At 45.9% G+C, this 12,490-nt stretch overlaps 1 protein-coding gene across 2 annotated transcripts in view; it reads left to right on the forward strand.

Moving 5' to 3' along the window:
- Positions 1-6,850: 6,850 nt before the first annotated feature.
- ZNF652 (zinc finger protein 652) overlaps positions 6,851-12,490 on the forward strand; it is a 44,685-nt gene continuing 39,045 nt past the window's right edge. Inside the window, exon 1 of one of the 2 annotated variants that reach the window (XM_081160939.1) lies at positions 6,851-7,149. The gene's annotated coding sequence lies outside the window, so the exon portion shown is untranslated. Of the gene's footprint in view, positions 7,150-7,979; positions 8,050-12,490 lie in introns of those variants that run through there. The other variant, XM_081160940.1, reaches the window with a different exon arrangement.

The following is a 12,490-nucleotide window of genomic DNA, read 5'->3' on the forward strand; positions in this document are numbered from 1 at the left end:
AAGCTCAGTTCCTGCTCTGGCTCTCACCTGCCCCCTTCATTAATGGGGAACATCATCCTTGCTACTCCATGACCTAAGGACCACCAGGGTACCCATTTATTTAAGTGTACTGAAGTTTTTTGTTTGTTTTTTACAAAAAGTGCTATAGCCCAGCTGGTTTTGCTCAGTGGTTGAGCATCGACCTATGAATCTGGAGGTCACAGTTCAATTCCTGGTCAGGGCACATGTCTGGGTTTGGGGCTCAGTCCCCAGAAGGGGTTGTGCAGGAGGCAGCCGATTGATGATTCTCTATCATCATTGATGTTTCTATCTCTCTTTCCCTAAAAAGGTACTATACAATGCACTCCCTATTTGCTGTCTTTGATCTTGACTAGGATAACGATGAAGACTTTCATCATCTTTGAGATGCAAATGACAGTGTGATTTTGAATTGAATGTGTAAAATTTGTTGTAACCACTGTTACAGGAAATACAAATGAAAGAACAGTTGAAATCTGTGAGGTTGGTAACTGTTGGCTCAAGACTTTAGCTCCCAGGCTCCATGCCATGTGACTCCCATTCTAGAATCACCCTCCTCTTTTTACTTCCCTGGAGCCCTCCCTCTAAATTTCCCTCCTTGGTATGAGGTGGGTAGATACCTGAAGTCCTTCAATTTACCCTGTTTGCAGGCCAAGGCTCAATCCTTCCAGCTAGAGCTTTATGGAGATGGTCATTTCCAGATCACTTCATGGTCATCTGCAGGCCACTCTCCGTTGCAGCACATTGTTCAGTCTGGTGTTCTCAGGTGGGACCTGAGTTTTCACATCAAAGTTGTTTAGATATCTTGTGGTGGCCGATTTCCACATTCCTGAACTTACCCTTTTAAGTACCATTTCAGACACTCTAAATGCAAAAGATTATAAGTTTATGAAGCCCTAAAGAAACTGGATTTTATCACTCTGTAAGTGAACTAACCCGCCCAGCCAATGGCAGCAGGCTGAACTGCACAAGGATTGCCTGTATCCTCTTGCACCTCCATTACTTCTAGAAAAAAGGGGCCCTCAGGGGCCAGGGGAATTAATGACTTAATGCCTACAAAGCTCTAGAAACAACTAACTGCAGATAAGGTCTCATTATCGCTAATTGTTATTATTATTGTTGTTATTGTTCTTAACTCAGCTCCTATGAAAAGCTGCCACAGCTCTGCTAACGACCTCAGGTCAAGGGTTTAATTAATACCTCCTCTGAATGCCAGAGGCCTCAGGCACCAAGTTGCCGCCCCCACATCCTAGTCCCATCTCCTCTGAGCTCTGCCCACAGGGTCCTCTCCACCCCGGATTCTTCCCAGTCTCTACCTGAGTGGCTCCATTCTTTACTCCCGCTAACAGCTCCCCCTCCCAGTCAAGGCCCCAGCTCTGCACCTTCCTCCTCCCTTTGCTGCCCCTTGCCCACAATCTCACTTACCTCCTTTGACTTTGCCTTCCTTTTTCTGCAGTTTCCTAGCCCCCCAACACATGTCTTTTGATGCCCAAACAGTTCTCAAGAGCCAAGCCTTTTGGGGGTCATGAAAGTCAAGGGAGGGTTCCTTGAGCCCCACCTGTCTCCCTCTCAGTCCCCACTTCCTGCACTGCACCCCAGGTCTCCCATTCCACCTCGGTGAACTTTGGGATTGTGCCTCAGGTGGTGAGGCCGGTTGGGTGGGTTGGCTGGTTTAGGGTTACGAAGTCTGGCACTAACTCACAGCCCTGTGCAACTGCTTTCTTTAATTAATTAACTCCAATTTTTACAAAACCATCTCTTCAATTGGACCTCAGTACATGCCTCTGGGGCATATGTCACTTCAATTACAGACAACAATTAAGCGTGCTGCCTAAAAGAATCTGTGAGCCTCTTTAAAGACAAACACAATTTGGACCTGACTACCTTGAACAGTCTCCTGGAGACAGAACCTGAGGCAGAATCCCCCAGGTGAGGAATTGGGCTACAACAGTGCACTTAAGAGCTAGGAGGACAGTTCTCCTGATAGGTCCCTGCCCTCAGCTGCACACAGGCCCTAACCCCAGGGTTACAAGGTGCCTTTGCTTAAGATATCCAGGAAGCTAAGCTGTTGCAGGTGGCTTGGTGGCCTCACTTCGCTAGTACCAATGTCCCTCAAACTCCAAAGTCCAGCTCCCCACTGTCCTAACTGGCCATCTTGTATGGATAAAGATGAATCTCAGGCCCTGTAATAATAAGACAGGGACTGAATTGATATTTTTTCCATCAGGACAGTTGGTATATGCAGGGTTAACTGATGCTTTTGCAGTGGTTTGAATTAGGAAAATGGTTGAGATGTTTCTCAATGGTCCTGATTCCCATCCCGTGTAAGAGAAGAGGGGGCACGCAGTGCAGCTACAAATATTGTTCCATGTACAAAGCAAGTAGGCAGAGATGAGACTGGCCTAAAAGATTAGTCTCATTAACATTATCCTCGCTAGCCCAACTGGAATTTAAAAACATTAGTAGACCAGGTAAACGTGGATTTCCTTATCTTTTTAAAAAATCCTCACCCGAGGATTTTTTTTTTATTAATTTGAGAGAGAGAGAAACATCACATCTTGACACACCCCAATCAGGGATAGAACCTACAACTGGGCATGTGCCCTGGCCAGGAATTGAACCCGTGACCTATCAGTGCACAGAGCGATGCTCAACAAGCTGAGCCACACCAGCTGGGGATCCTTATCTATTTAACTCAATTATTTATTGGCATGAGTTGACTAGGACTCACTTTGTCCTTTCATGTTAGCTGGAGCTGTGGCTGTGCACTGGAGTCCAAACTTCCAGAGAGCAGAGACCACATCTGTTCAATTTGCTTTGTATGGTGTCCAGCAAAAGGCTGCCGTACAGTGTCCCAGAGAAGTCCTGGACTTGGACCCTGGAGACCCAGGTTTTAGTTCTGGCTGTGTGACCCTTCAAATCCAGGCCTTATTTTCATTCTCTGTACAAAATAAATAGTGGGAACAACATTTTCTGCCCTTCCTACCTTCTAGTGTTAAGGGAAGGATTAAATGGGGTAATACAGAAGAAAGATTTGTAGAAATTATCACATAAACATGGGTTTTTTTATTATAAAGTACATTTTGATGATAAGGACACCAGAGTAATCAAAATCCAAACTCTGAGATGCTTCAGAAGGAGAAGCTGATGTTAAGAAACCATAGCTATAGGTTGCTGTGAACCAAATGACGGTCCCAGGCCATGCTACAGCTAAAACCAAGCTTGAGGCCCAAGTGACACTGGCTGTCCCAGTAGCCTCCCTCGTGTCTATCCTCAAGGCAAAACAGCTGCAGTCACATAACTGGCCTTTTAGTGTATCCTCTTTTTCTCTTCCAGGGCATCCTGGCATTTATTTTAACTTTTTACTAGAATTCAAGTGGGGGTAGTGAGAAGTGAGGGGCACAGAGTGAAGGTGCCCATGGCCCATAGCCCTCTAAGTTACACACATATGCACGTATGCATATAAGCCCCATGATAAAAAAGCCAAAGTCCAGCTTGCTGAGCTGTCTCTAAACACTGTCCCTTACAGCTATGAGAAAAAGTGAGTTAATAAGGGAAGCCCAGGACAGCTTTATCCATTTTGAAAAAGGGGCAGTTTCCTGCAAGAAAGGCTTAGAGGTGAGAACTGAGTAGTAATTCTTAGGAAAGGAATGGAATTACACGGTATTAATGAACATGGTCAGCTTTCTAGAGTAGAATCCTAGGTATCCAATCTGGAAGACTCTAAGAGCCATATAATCCCCTCTTTTTGCAAAGCTTAAAAGGTGAAGTGATTGAGCAAAGGTCACAACACTAAAGTATGAGAGCCTAGGAGACCATGACCGGGGCTATGCTCTGGCTCCAAGTCTGGTGCAGCCGAATGGGGCTGTGTTAATTAATGCCTGGGCAGAATGCCACCGCCACTGCCTCTGTGTAAGTACAGGTGGTAAGAACTGTAACTGACTAGGGGAACATCCCTGGAGACTTGGGGAGCAAAGAAATGCAGTGAAGAGGGAGCTTGTACCAAGTCATCCAGCTCACGTTATAGTAACCAGATAGCTCTGCTGCTCTTTAAATTAAAACAAATCTTTGAAGGCTTTCAGAACTGTCAAAGTATACAGAACTTTTTACTAACAATTTTTAAAAAATGTATCTATATTGATTTCAGAGAGGAAGGGAGAGGGGGAGAGATAGAAACATCAATGATGAGACAGAGTCACTGATCGGCTGCCTCCTGCACGCCCCCGACTGGGGATCAAGCCCGCAACCCGGGCATGTGCCCTGACCGGGAATCGAACCGCGATATGCTGGATCCTTGGTCGATGCTCAACCGCTGAGCCACGCCGGGCCGGGCACTAATAATTTTCAATGAAAAAAAAAATGGGTTCTGCTGGCTTCTGACCACTGCCTTAATGAGTATGTTAATGAGGAACTCTACCCAAGGCCAAGAAACCGGGGTGGCAGAAGCCTGATCTCCCAATGATGCCAGGTGTAGGTGCTCAGTGTTGTCTGCCATGACTGCTAAGCTGCAGAGCCAGCAGCTGAAGAAGGGAGGCACTGAAATTAGTAGTCTGACTAAGAGCAAATGCCCTCTTCTTGGGACATGTCGAGTGATGACACTGGTTGGCAGCCCTCTTCTTTTGGTAGGTTTGTGAAGGAGAGGAGCTAAGAGAGAGCAGAGGAAACTGGATCGCCTTGCTAGCCCTGAGGCCCAAGGCCTTCCAAAGTACCAATCACCAAGGTTTCAGATACACAGGGGCAAGTCCTAGCATCGAGAGAGAGAAAGAGTAAGGGAGATGTGGCTGCAGAACTGAATATGAGAATTACTCTCCATCAAATGCCAAGGCTACCTGTTTTTACTCCAAAGGAATATGTAGCAGTTTCTCAGAGTAGGCCTGTCAAACTTTCTGAAAGAACAGCACACTGGAAGTCACGAACCTGGGTCTTCCTCTGGCTCCGTTGTTTACTGGGCTGGGTGACTTTGGCTGAGCTATTAAACATTCTTTGGCCTGAATTTCCTTCATTGGGAACAATACCTGTCCTGCCTGCCTCACAGGGTTGCTGGAAGATTGATGAGATAATGAACCTAACCTCCCTCAAAAAAACCATAAAGCACTCCTCAAACAGAAGGTAAGAATATTACTATTCTAATTACTAGGAGCCCTTCACAGGGTTGGCCTGTGGGTGGAGAGTTAGAGAGGCTGGAAGGTCACCTTGTTTCTTAGCCATCACTTTGCACCCCACCTCTTCCAAGCAGGATAACCCTGACAGGGAGAGGGTGAAGAAGGGATCAAGTGTCCCAGAAGGCAAAGCTAGATACCTCAGTCAGATGTTCTGGGCTCACCAGCCCCCACAGATGCCAAGTTCTTTCTTGCATTGGATCTAAGTCTTTCCTTTTACTATTCATGCTTATTTATTCCTGCTCTGCCTGAAGATTTCTCTACCTACTGAAACATGATAGCATTTTTAGTGTTTATCCACAATTGAAGAACATGACCAAAGTTGCCAAATTACCATCCCTGGAGTCTGGAGTCAAAGTGTAATAAAAACCAAGCATCTGTTTTTGGAAGGAACCTTGAACCCCTTTATTTATAAAGTTTCAGTTTCTTCCCTAACCTTGTCCCAGACTGAGGTCATTTTACGTCCTACAATTTTTTTTTTTTTTTTGTGGTAAGGAATGCTATTTTGGGGAGAAGTAGCTGAATCTATATTAAAAATGTGTAGAGAGGTCAGCCTTACTGCAAGAACATTTATTACGTGTGCCTTTAATAACAGAAGGAGGATAAGAGTTGTAATTAAGATAAGATTTGGAAAACAACAAGGAAGTTTGGATTACGGTGGGAAAAGGTCATCCAGATCCTTCAAGTTGCTGTTTTAGGTCCTCTCCAGCCTTGCCTCCCTCATTTCCCCTCTCTGTACTCCAAGCACTTTCAATTATGGACACCCTCTCTTGGCTCTGAACTTGGATAAATGCTACCTTGTTAGCTAATAGTACCATTAATTATATTAATGATTAATAGCTAATTAGTCATAATGCTGTAATGCTTACAATGGAGGCTTCCTTTCTTGCAGCAGCTCTGTGTCTCAAGCACACACACACCTCCTTCCCTATTCCTGGCCACAGAACAAGCGCGGCTCTCAAATTGTTTTTCGGACCACTCTGGTAATCTCTAAATTTCTCCAGTTTTTATTACCTGTCTCATCAGCTGGCCAATGACCACACTGCTATAGTTTACCTCTGTTTCTGTCCTCTGTCACATTGCTCTCCTGTAACAAGTAGGCCACAGTCAAGATTTTTTTAAACTTTATTTCATAAGTCAAAGGCTCTTTTACTTCCAAATCTCGTTTGGGCCCACTTTTCTTTGGCCCCGTTCCTTCACTTCACCTCTGCCTAACCCTAACTCGCCCCCATCTCGCGGAGCCCCACACCCCCGCCCCAAAGCTCCCTCCCACTCGACGCTCTGGCTTCCTTGCAGCAACCACGCCCCCAGACCCAGGGAGAGCGGTGCGCACGCGCAGTCCACGCCTTTACCTGGGCGCTCGGGAGTGGGCGGAATGGGGGAGGGCGGGGGTGGAGCGGGAGTCGGCGGTTATCTGGGCGGCGGAGCGCTCACAATGTGGCAGGAGGGAGAAAAGGTGCACCGGGGCCAGCCCAGGGCCTGCGCATGCGCGCCGCCGCGCCCAGTGGCCGGGATGCCAGGGGGGCGGGCGGAGGGAGGTGTCGGGATCCCTGTTGGGCGGGGGGGCCGGCGAGGGAAGGGGACGCGGGTGCGCGCGCGCTCGCGCCGCCGCTCTCCCTCCCTCCCTGCCCCCCTCTCCGCACACACATCCACACGCGCACACCCCCCTCCCCTGCCTCCCTCCCCGCGCGCCGCCCGCCCCGCCGGCCCCGCTCGCCCTCGCGCGCTCGGAAGGGAGTCGCGAGACGTCGGAGCGGCGGCCACGTAGCGCTGCGGCGGCGGCGGCGGCGGCGGCGGCGGCGGCGGCCGAGGCCGGGTTTGCTGAGCGGCCCTGAGGACAGACGTTGGGCGGGGGGGAGGGGCCGGCCCGGCCGGCGGTTGTTACTCCAGCACCGCGGCTTCAGGGCCCCCGCCGCAGAATGGACCGCCGAGGCGGCGGTCGGGGCGGCGGAGGCGGAGGCGGCCGGCCTGGGTGAGTAGGGGCCCCAGCCCCCCACGCACACGCCACAGTCGCGGCTGCGCCCTTTGCAGCCGTCCGCCTGGCCGGCCGGGGCTCTGGGCGCCCGGTTAGCCCTTCGCCGAGGCAGCTGCGTGCACTAGGCCGGAGCAGCCCCCATCCGGCTGGGAGGCCCCGGGCGCTGTGCTCTTCTGGCCCCGCGCTTGGGCCGGAGGCGCCCGCGTCTGCTCCCGGACCCGGGCTAGGCTCCAGTTTTGCAGACTGCCGGTCCCGAGGTCCGAGGGGAGGCTGGGTCTGCACGGGTTAGCGGGCCGAGGGGAGGTTTGCACCAGTCCTCCTACGAACATTCTCCAGCTCTGCAGCTGGTGGCTTGCACCCACTGCCTCCCCCGCCCTGCGGTTGCGCCCAAACCTCCAACCCCCGGGAGTATTGTACCGCCTGAGACAAAATGCACCTAGTGTACAGCTGCCCAGCACTCACCCCAGGGGGTAATACCGACCTTTCTCTACCCTCCCTCTTCCTCCCCTCCAATCAGGCTCTAGTAAAGATTCTTAGATGGGAGACACTGAAGGTAGTGACACCCCTGTTACATCGGCACAGAGCATGTTCATTGTCGAAGAATGTCTCCTGTAGAAATGATAAATGCCCCTGCCTCACCCTCCAAGTCTGATTTCACAATTTAAGATCCCATATGCTCTCATTTGAAGAGGGCCAGTCTTTGATCACATCTAGTACATCCCTCCCCCAACACACACACACACACACACACACACACACTCTCTCTCTCTTCCTGATTGCTGAGCAGCCACTGTCATCGCGATCCATTGTCAGGAATGGCTTGTGCCAGTCAAAGGAATGTGCTTTTGCCTTTGGAGAAGGGTGCTTTCCACAGCCATGTTCTCAGAATGTTCCTCTGTGAGTCTGCCTTTGATTGTCCCCAGATTGTCCCCATGCTCAAGCGTCGTTATTACAGTGTTTCCCTTATATGCGTCTCCAGCGGACCCTCCGTAATACCTGAAGCGATGCTTTCTCCCAGCGAATTAGATACATATGGTGTGGAGGAATTAATTTTGTTGTAATGTTTAACATCTATCAGTCAAGGCATAGTAAATAAGATAATATTTTGGGAAGAATGTATTTTTTTCCAGAGATGGCCGGGCCGGTATTGTTCTGGGAATGGCAACTAGCACAGGCTTTGTTGACAACATGTGTATGCTTAGGGAATGAAGAGCTGCTGTGGCTGGCAAGTGTGTGTGCAGAATGCAGGTGATGTTCCCATGTAAAGCTGAGTTGAGAGTGGTGAGCTGCACTGTGATCCTCAGAGCTGACAGGCAGCTTGGTTGTTTGTATCAGGACTGTGCACATGTATTTGGATAGATGCTACCTTTAGTATACTTTTGTTTAAAATGTTCACTGCTGAGTTTCCGTGAACCTGGAAATGTTTACTTCAGTGGTTTTTAACCTTTCTTTGGGGTCATTGAAGCCTTTAGGGCCCTCTTAGTAAAATAGACACATAATTTTGCATGTAATTACAGTCATCTTGAAGTTGGTCCTGGGACCTCAGGTTAAGATCTCTATTATGCAAAAGTGAAAGGAACTTGAGGGGTGTGTGTGTGTGTGGGAGGCTGGTGTTTTTGTTTTTCTTAATGATTGACATTACTTTGGTCCTGAGCAATAAGCAACAAAGCAGATTATATATGTATTCTTCCTTGTGTTTTGTTATTTTATTACAGTGAGTTAGATATTTGTAAGATATCATTTCCCTGTCATCCTGTAAAAGTGTATGTGAGAGTTTCAGAAAAAGTTAAAACTGGAGTCAAAATAATTTGTCTAAATTTGACCAATTGATAATGTATATTCCTTGTACTATATTCTAATTTCAACGGCATATCAGTGGTCTGTTTTCTGATGCTTATCCAGAATCTTTATATGTTGGCTGAGGTTGACTTGATCTCTTAAAAGCAGGCTTTATCACTCCCAGAGTAAAGCACCTGCTCCATGAAGAAGATTTTTTTCAACTTTATTAAATATGATTAAATGTTTTTATTCAGAGTTGACATTGCCATCAGAATCATCCATTTTTAAATTTTGTTTTAATGGAAGGATTTTAATTGTAGTTAGCAAGTTTAATCTCCATGTTTAACATCTAGAACTAGGGATGAACGTTGCACCATTGTGTCAGTAAGCAAGGGACAACCATCACCTACTCTTGTTTAAATCACTCTGCATCGAGACCCTGCATTTTGACCATGTTTCAATCAAAAGACATTTATTCTGGCTTTGTGATAGTGTTATGATGGGCAGTGACATCAAAGAAGCAGCCTCCAGCTCTCCAGGAGCTTACAATTCTGAGACTTTAGTATTTTTAGCATTTTGGGGTTTCTGAGAAGCTAAGGAGTTCATGGTATTAACAGCTTTTTGGAAGGCAAGGGAGCCTTGGAATCTTTCATAGAACCTGTTCCACATACCTGAAGAGTAGCGTTTATTCTAATAAATTACGCAGTGTACCCTAAGAAGTTTGGGAGAATGCTGAGATTGCAAGTACTGCATTTTTTTTTATTATCTAATAAACATGCTTGAAGTGGTTTATATTACAGGTTATGTTTTTTGTTCATGTCATGCCTGAAGTTTTACTGTCGGAAATTATTTGCCTATCCTGAACCCAAACCATGTCAAAGTTGCAAATATGTCTCTTTTCTTTGTCAGCATAGTATAGTGACAGATCATTAAAATCTTGGGACAGGGTGCTTCCTTGATTTTTAATATTGCAGAACCTCTTCTAACCAGTCACCTAGTTAAACACCCACATACCACAGACCAGCTGATCATATAACACGTATGGCTGTGAGAACAGCATTCTCTCTGCCAGATTCAGAGCTTGGAAGCTGGGAAACAATTGCATAGCAGTGAAAAACTTCAGGAGTAGTGGTGCCAGCAGCTCACTCATTAATACAAACAGCTTGCTTTAGTTTCTTCAACACTCTTCTTCAGACACCCTTCCCTTAGGAGGTTTCAGATCAGCAGCTCCTACTCAAGGGAAACGGCACCTACTTTCTGCAACTATGGCCTCAAGATCTGATTTGTGACACCCAGAGCTGTTTTCATTTCTGCTCTAAGTATGGGAAGTAATCTTGTAGTGTGGTAAGAAAATACTTTTCAAGTCTGTAGAAAAAAAGTTGATTAGTAATGCTACTGATGTGATTTTGTTCTTGCATGTCTGAAGTCTATTGAAATAAACTGTAAAAGTGAACTGTTAGAAAGAAAGAAAGAAAGAAAGAAAGAAAGAAAGAAAGAAAGAAAGAAAGAAAGAAAGAAAGAAAGAAAGAAAGCCCTTTTCTAAAGGGTTTTAGATAATTTGACCAAAAATGTGAAGATACTCTCAAGTTTCATTTCCCTTGTTCTAAAAAGTCAGTTGAGAGACAGCCAACAACACAATTAAAAAAACCTGTGGATTCTCTTGTGTTTTGAGCCATAGCCTTTGGAACTAGTTACCCTAAAGGAGGTGACTGCATTTCCTTGCTGGGAACTCTTGGGTCTTATGCTCCAGTTTTAGGTATGATGTTTTTCTCAGCTATCTGTCATTGTTTCCAACAGTTAGCACTTGAATTTACTTTGATAGAGGTGAACTGGTGTTGCAGTTAGTGACTTTAGCTGAAGAAGGAGCAGGGAGGTGCTTCCTTGGAGCCAGGCAGAACTGGATTTGAATTACAGCTCCACCATTTACTGGCTTTATGGCCTTGGGCATGTCACCCTGACCTCTCTGGTCTCAGTTTCCTCATCAACAGAATGGAATTTGTTATGAGGATTAGACATAATACATGCAAACCTCTAGCACAGTTCCTGGCACTTGTATCGAGGGAGTATTAAGGACTCAATAAATGGTAGGACACTGTTGATGTGGAGTGTAACTACAGATCGTTTTGGCTTACAAGATTTAGAAGTCTGGTGCTGCAATCTGCATACTTTTATTTGTGCAGATCTGGGATGAAAAAATTGCAAATATTTGTCTTGGAGCATACCTAAGTCTTGCAGGTGCAGTATGCTTTTTGGAACTTTAATTTGTTGCTCTATGGCTGGCTGAATTTGGTGGAGACAATACACTTGGCTTCAGGTTCTACAGTGTTCCCCACAGGCTGAGCTTGTTTTAAGCCAATTCAGAGCTTATGTGGTAAACAGGGTGTTTTAGGACATTAATGTATCTCAGTGAGTTCTGTGTCCAGAATCGAATCATGTACAAAGCCTTGTGTAAATTTTCATGGTTAATGCAAGCCGTAAAGTGCTTTGTAGAATCAGTGATGACATCAAATGCCTATTTTAATCTGTTTGTTTATACAGCAATTATCTTTGATTTTTACAAACACTTATGAACATTTTCTCTTAAAGAATTCCCGTTGCTCTTCTGAGGCTTGGTTATAAACTGTTATTAGAGATAGCTATAGGTTTGAGTGCCTTCGACATTTTGCTTTGGTGGGAGAAGGAAAGAAAAGTAAGGTCCCTTTACCTATCAAATTTTATCAACTCTTCACTTCAGGCCTATTCCTACAGATTGTGTGTGTAGTACCTAGCCTTGTTTTTAACCCAAAGGGCAGTTTTATGGTAAACTTTGGTATCATCTTTTTCTTCTTTTAACAGTTTAAGAGATTGATTACTTTGAAAAGTAGATTCAAGGGCATGGTTAGAGTTTTTATTCAGTGCATAGAGCTTTTAAAAGAGGATTTCTTGGGTTCTTTAGAATTAAATTATTCTGTCATTTTTGCAGGATATTATTGTGGTAAGTCTGTGAGCCCACAAGAGTTACCTAGAGACTTTTCAGATAAGATAGACACATCAGTGATGCATCAGGATTACCTCAACAGAATCTGCTAATCCTTATTTTCATTTAGTATTGAGCCACCTCTAGGGGCTTGCCCATCAGTGGAATCACTAGTATTGGATTGCTGATAAAGAAGGATTGGCAAATAATGATCTTAGCCTCTCTCACCTTAGATTTTTTTACTTTTCCTCACCTGAGGATATTTTTCCATTGCTTTTCAAAGAGAGTAGAAGGTGGGGGGGGGGAGAAACATCAATATGAGAGAGACATATTGATTGGTTGCCTCCCCCAGAAGGGGGAGGGGCCTCGAGCCTATAACTCAGGTACATGCCCTTGGCTGGAATTGAACACTGGACCCTTCAGTGTGAGGGCTGATGCTCTAACCACTGAGCAACCAGCCAGGGCTCACCTTAGATTTTTACAGGACACTTGAAAAGACTTAATCTTGGCCAGAATATTTAATAAAAACAGCACTTATGCTATGTGAACCCAGACTGACTAAACAAGTAAAATTTGGATGATTGAGTTACATATTTTTTTCTC

The sequence above is a fragment of the Miniopterus schreibersii genome (genome assembly GCF_964146895.1).
Source record: "Miniopterus schreibersii genome assembly, chromosome: 16".
Taxonomy (NCBI): Eukaryota; Metazoa; Chordata; class Mammalia; order Chiroptera; family Miniopteridae; genus Miniopterus; species Miniopterus schreibersii.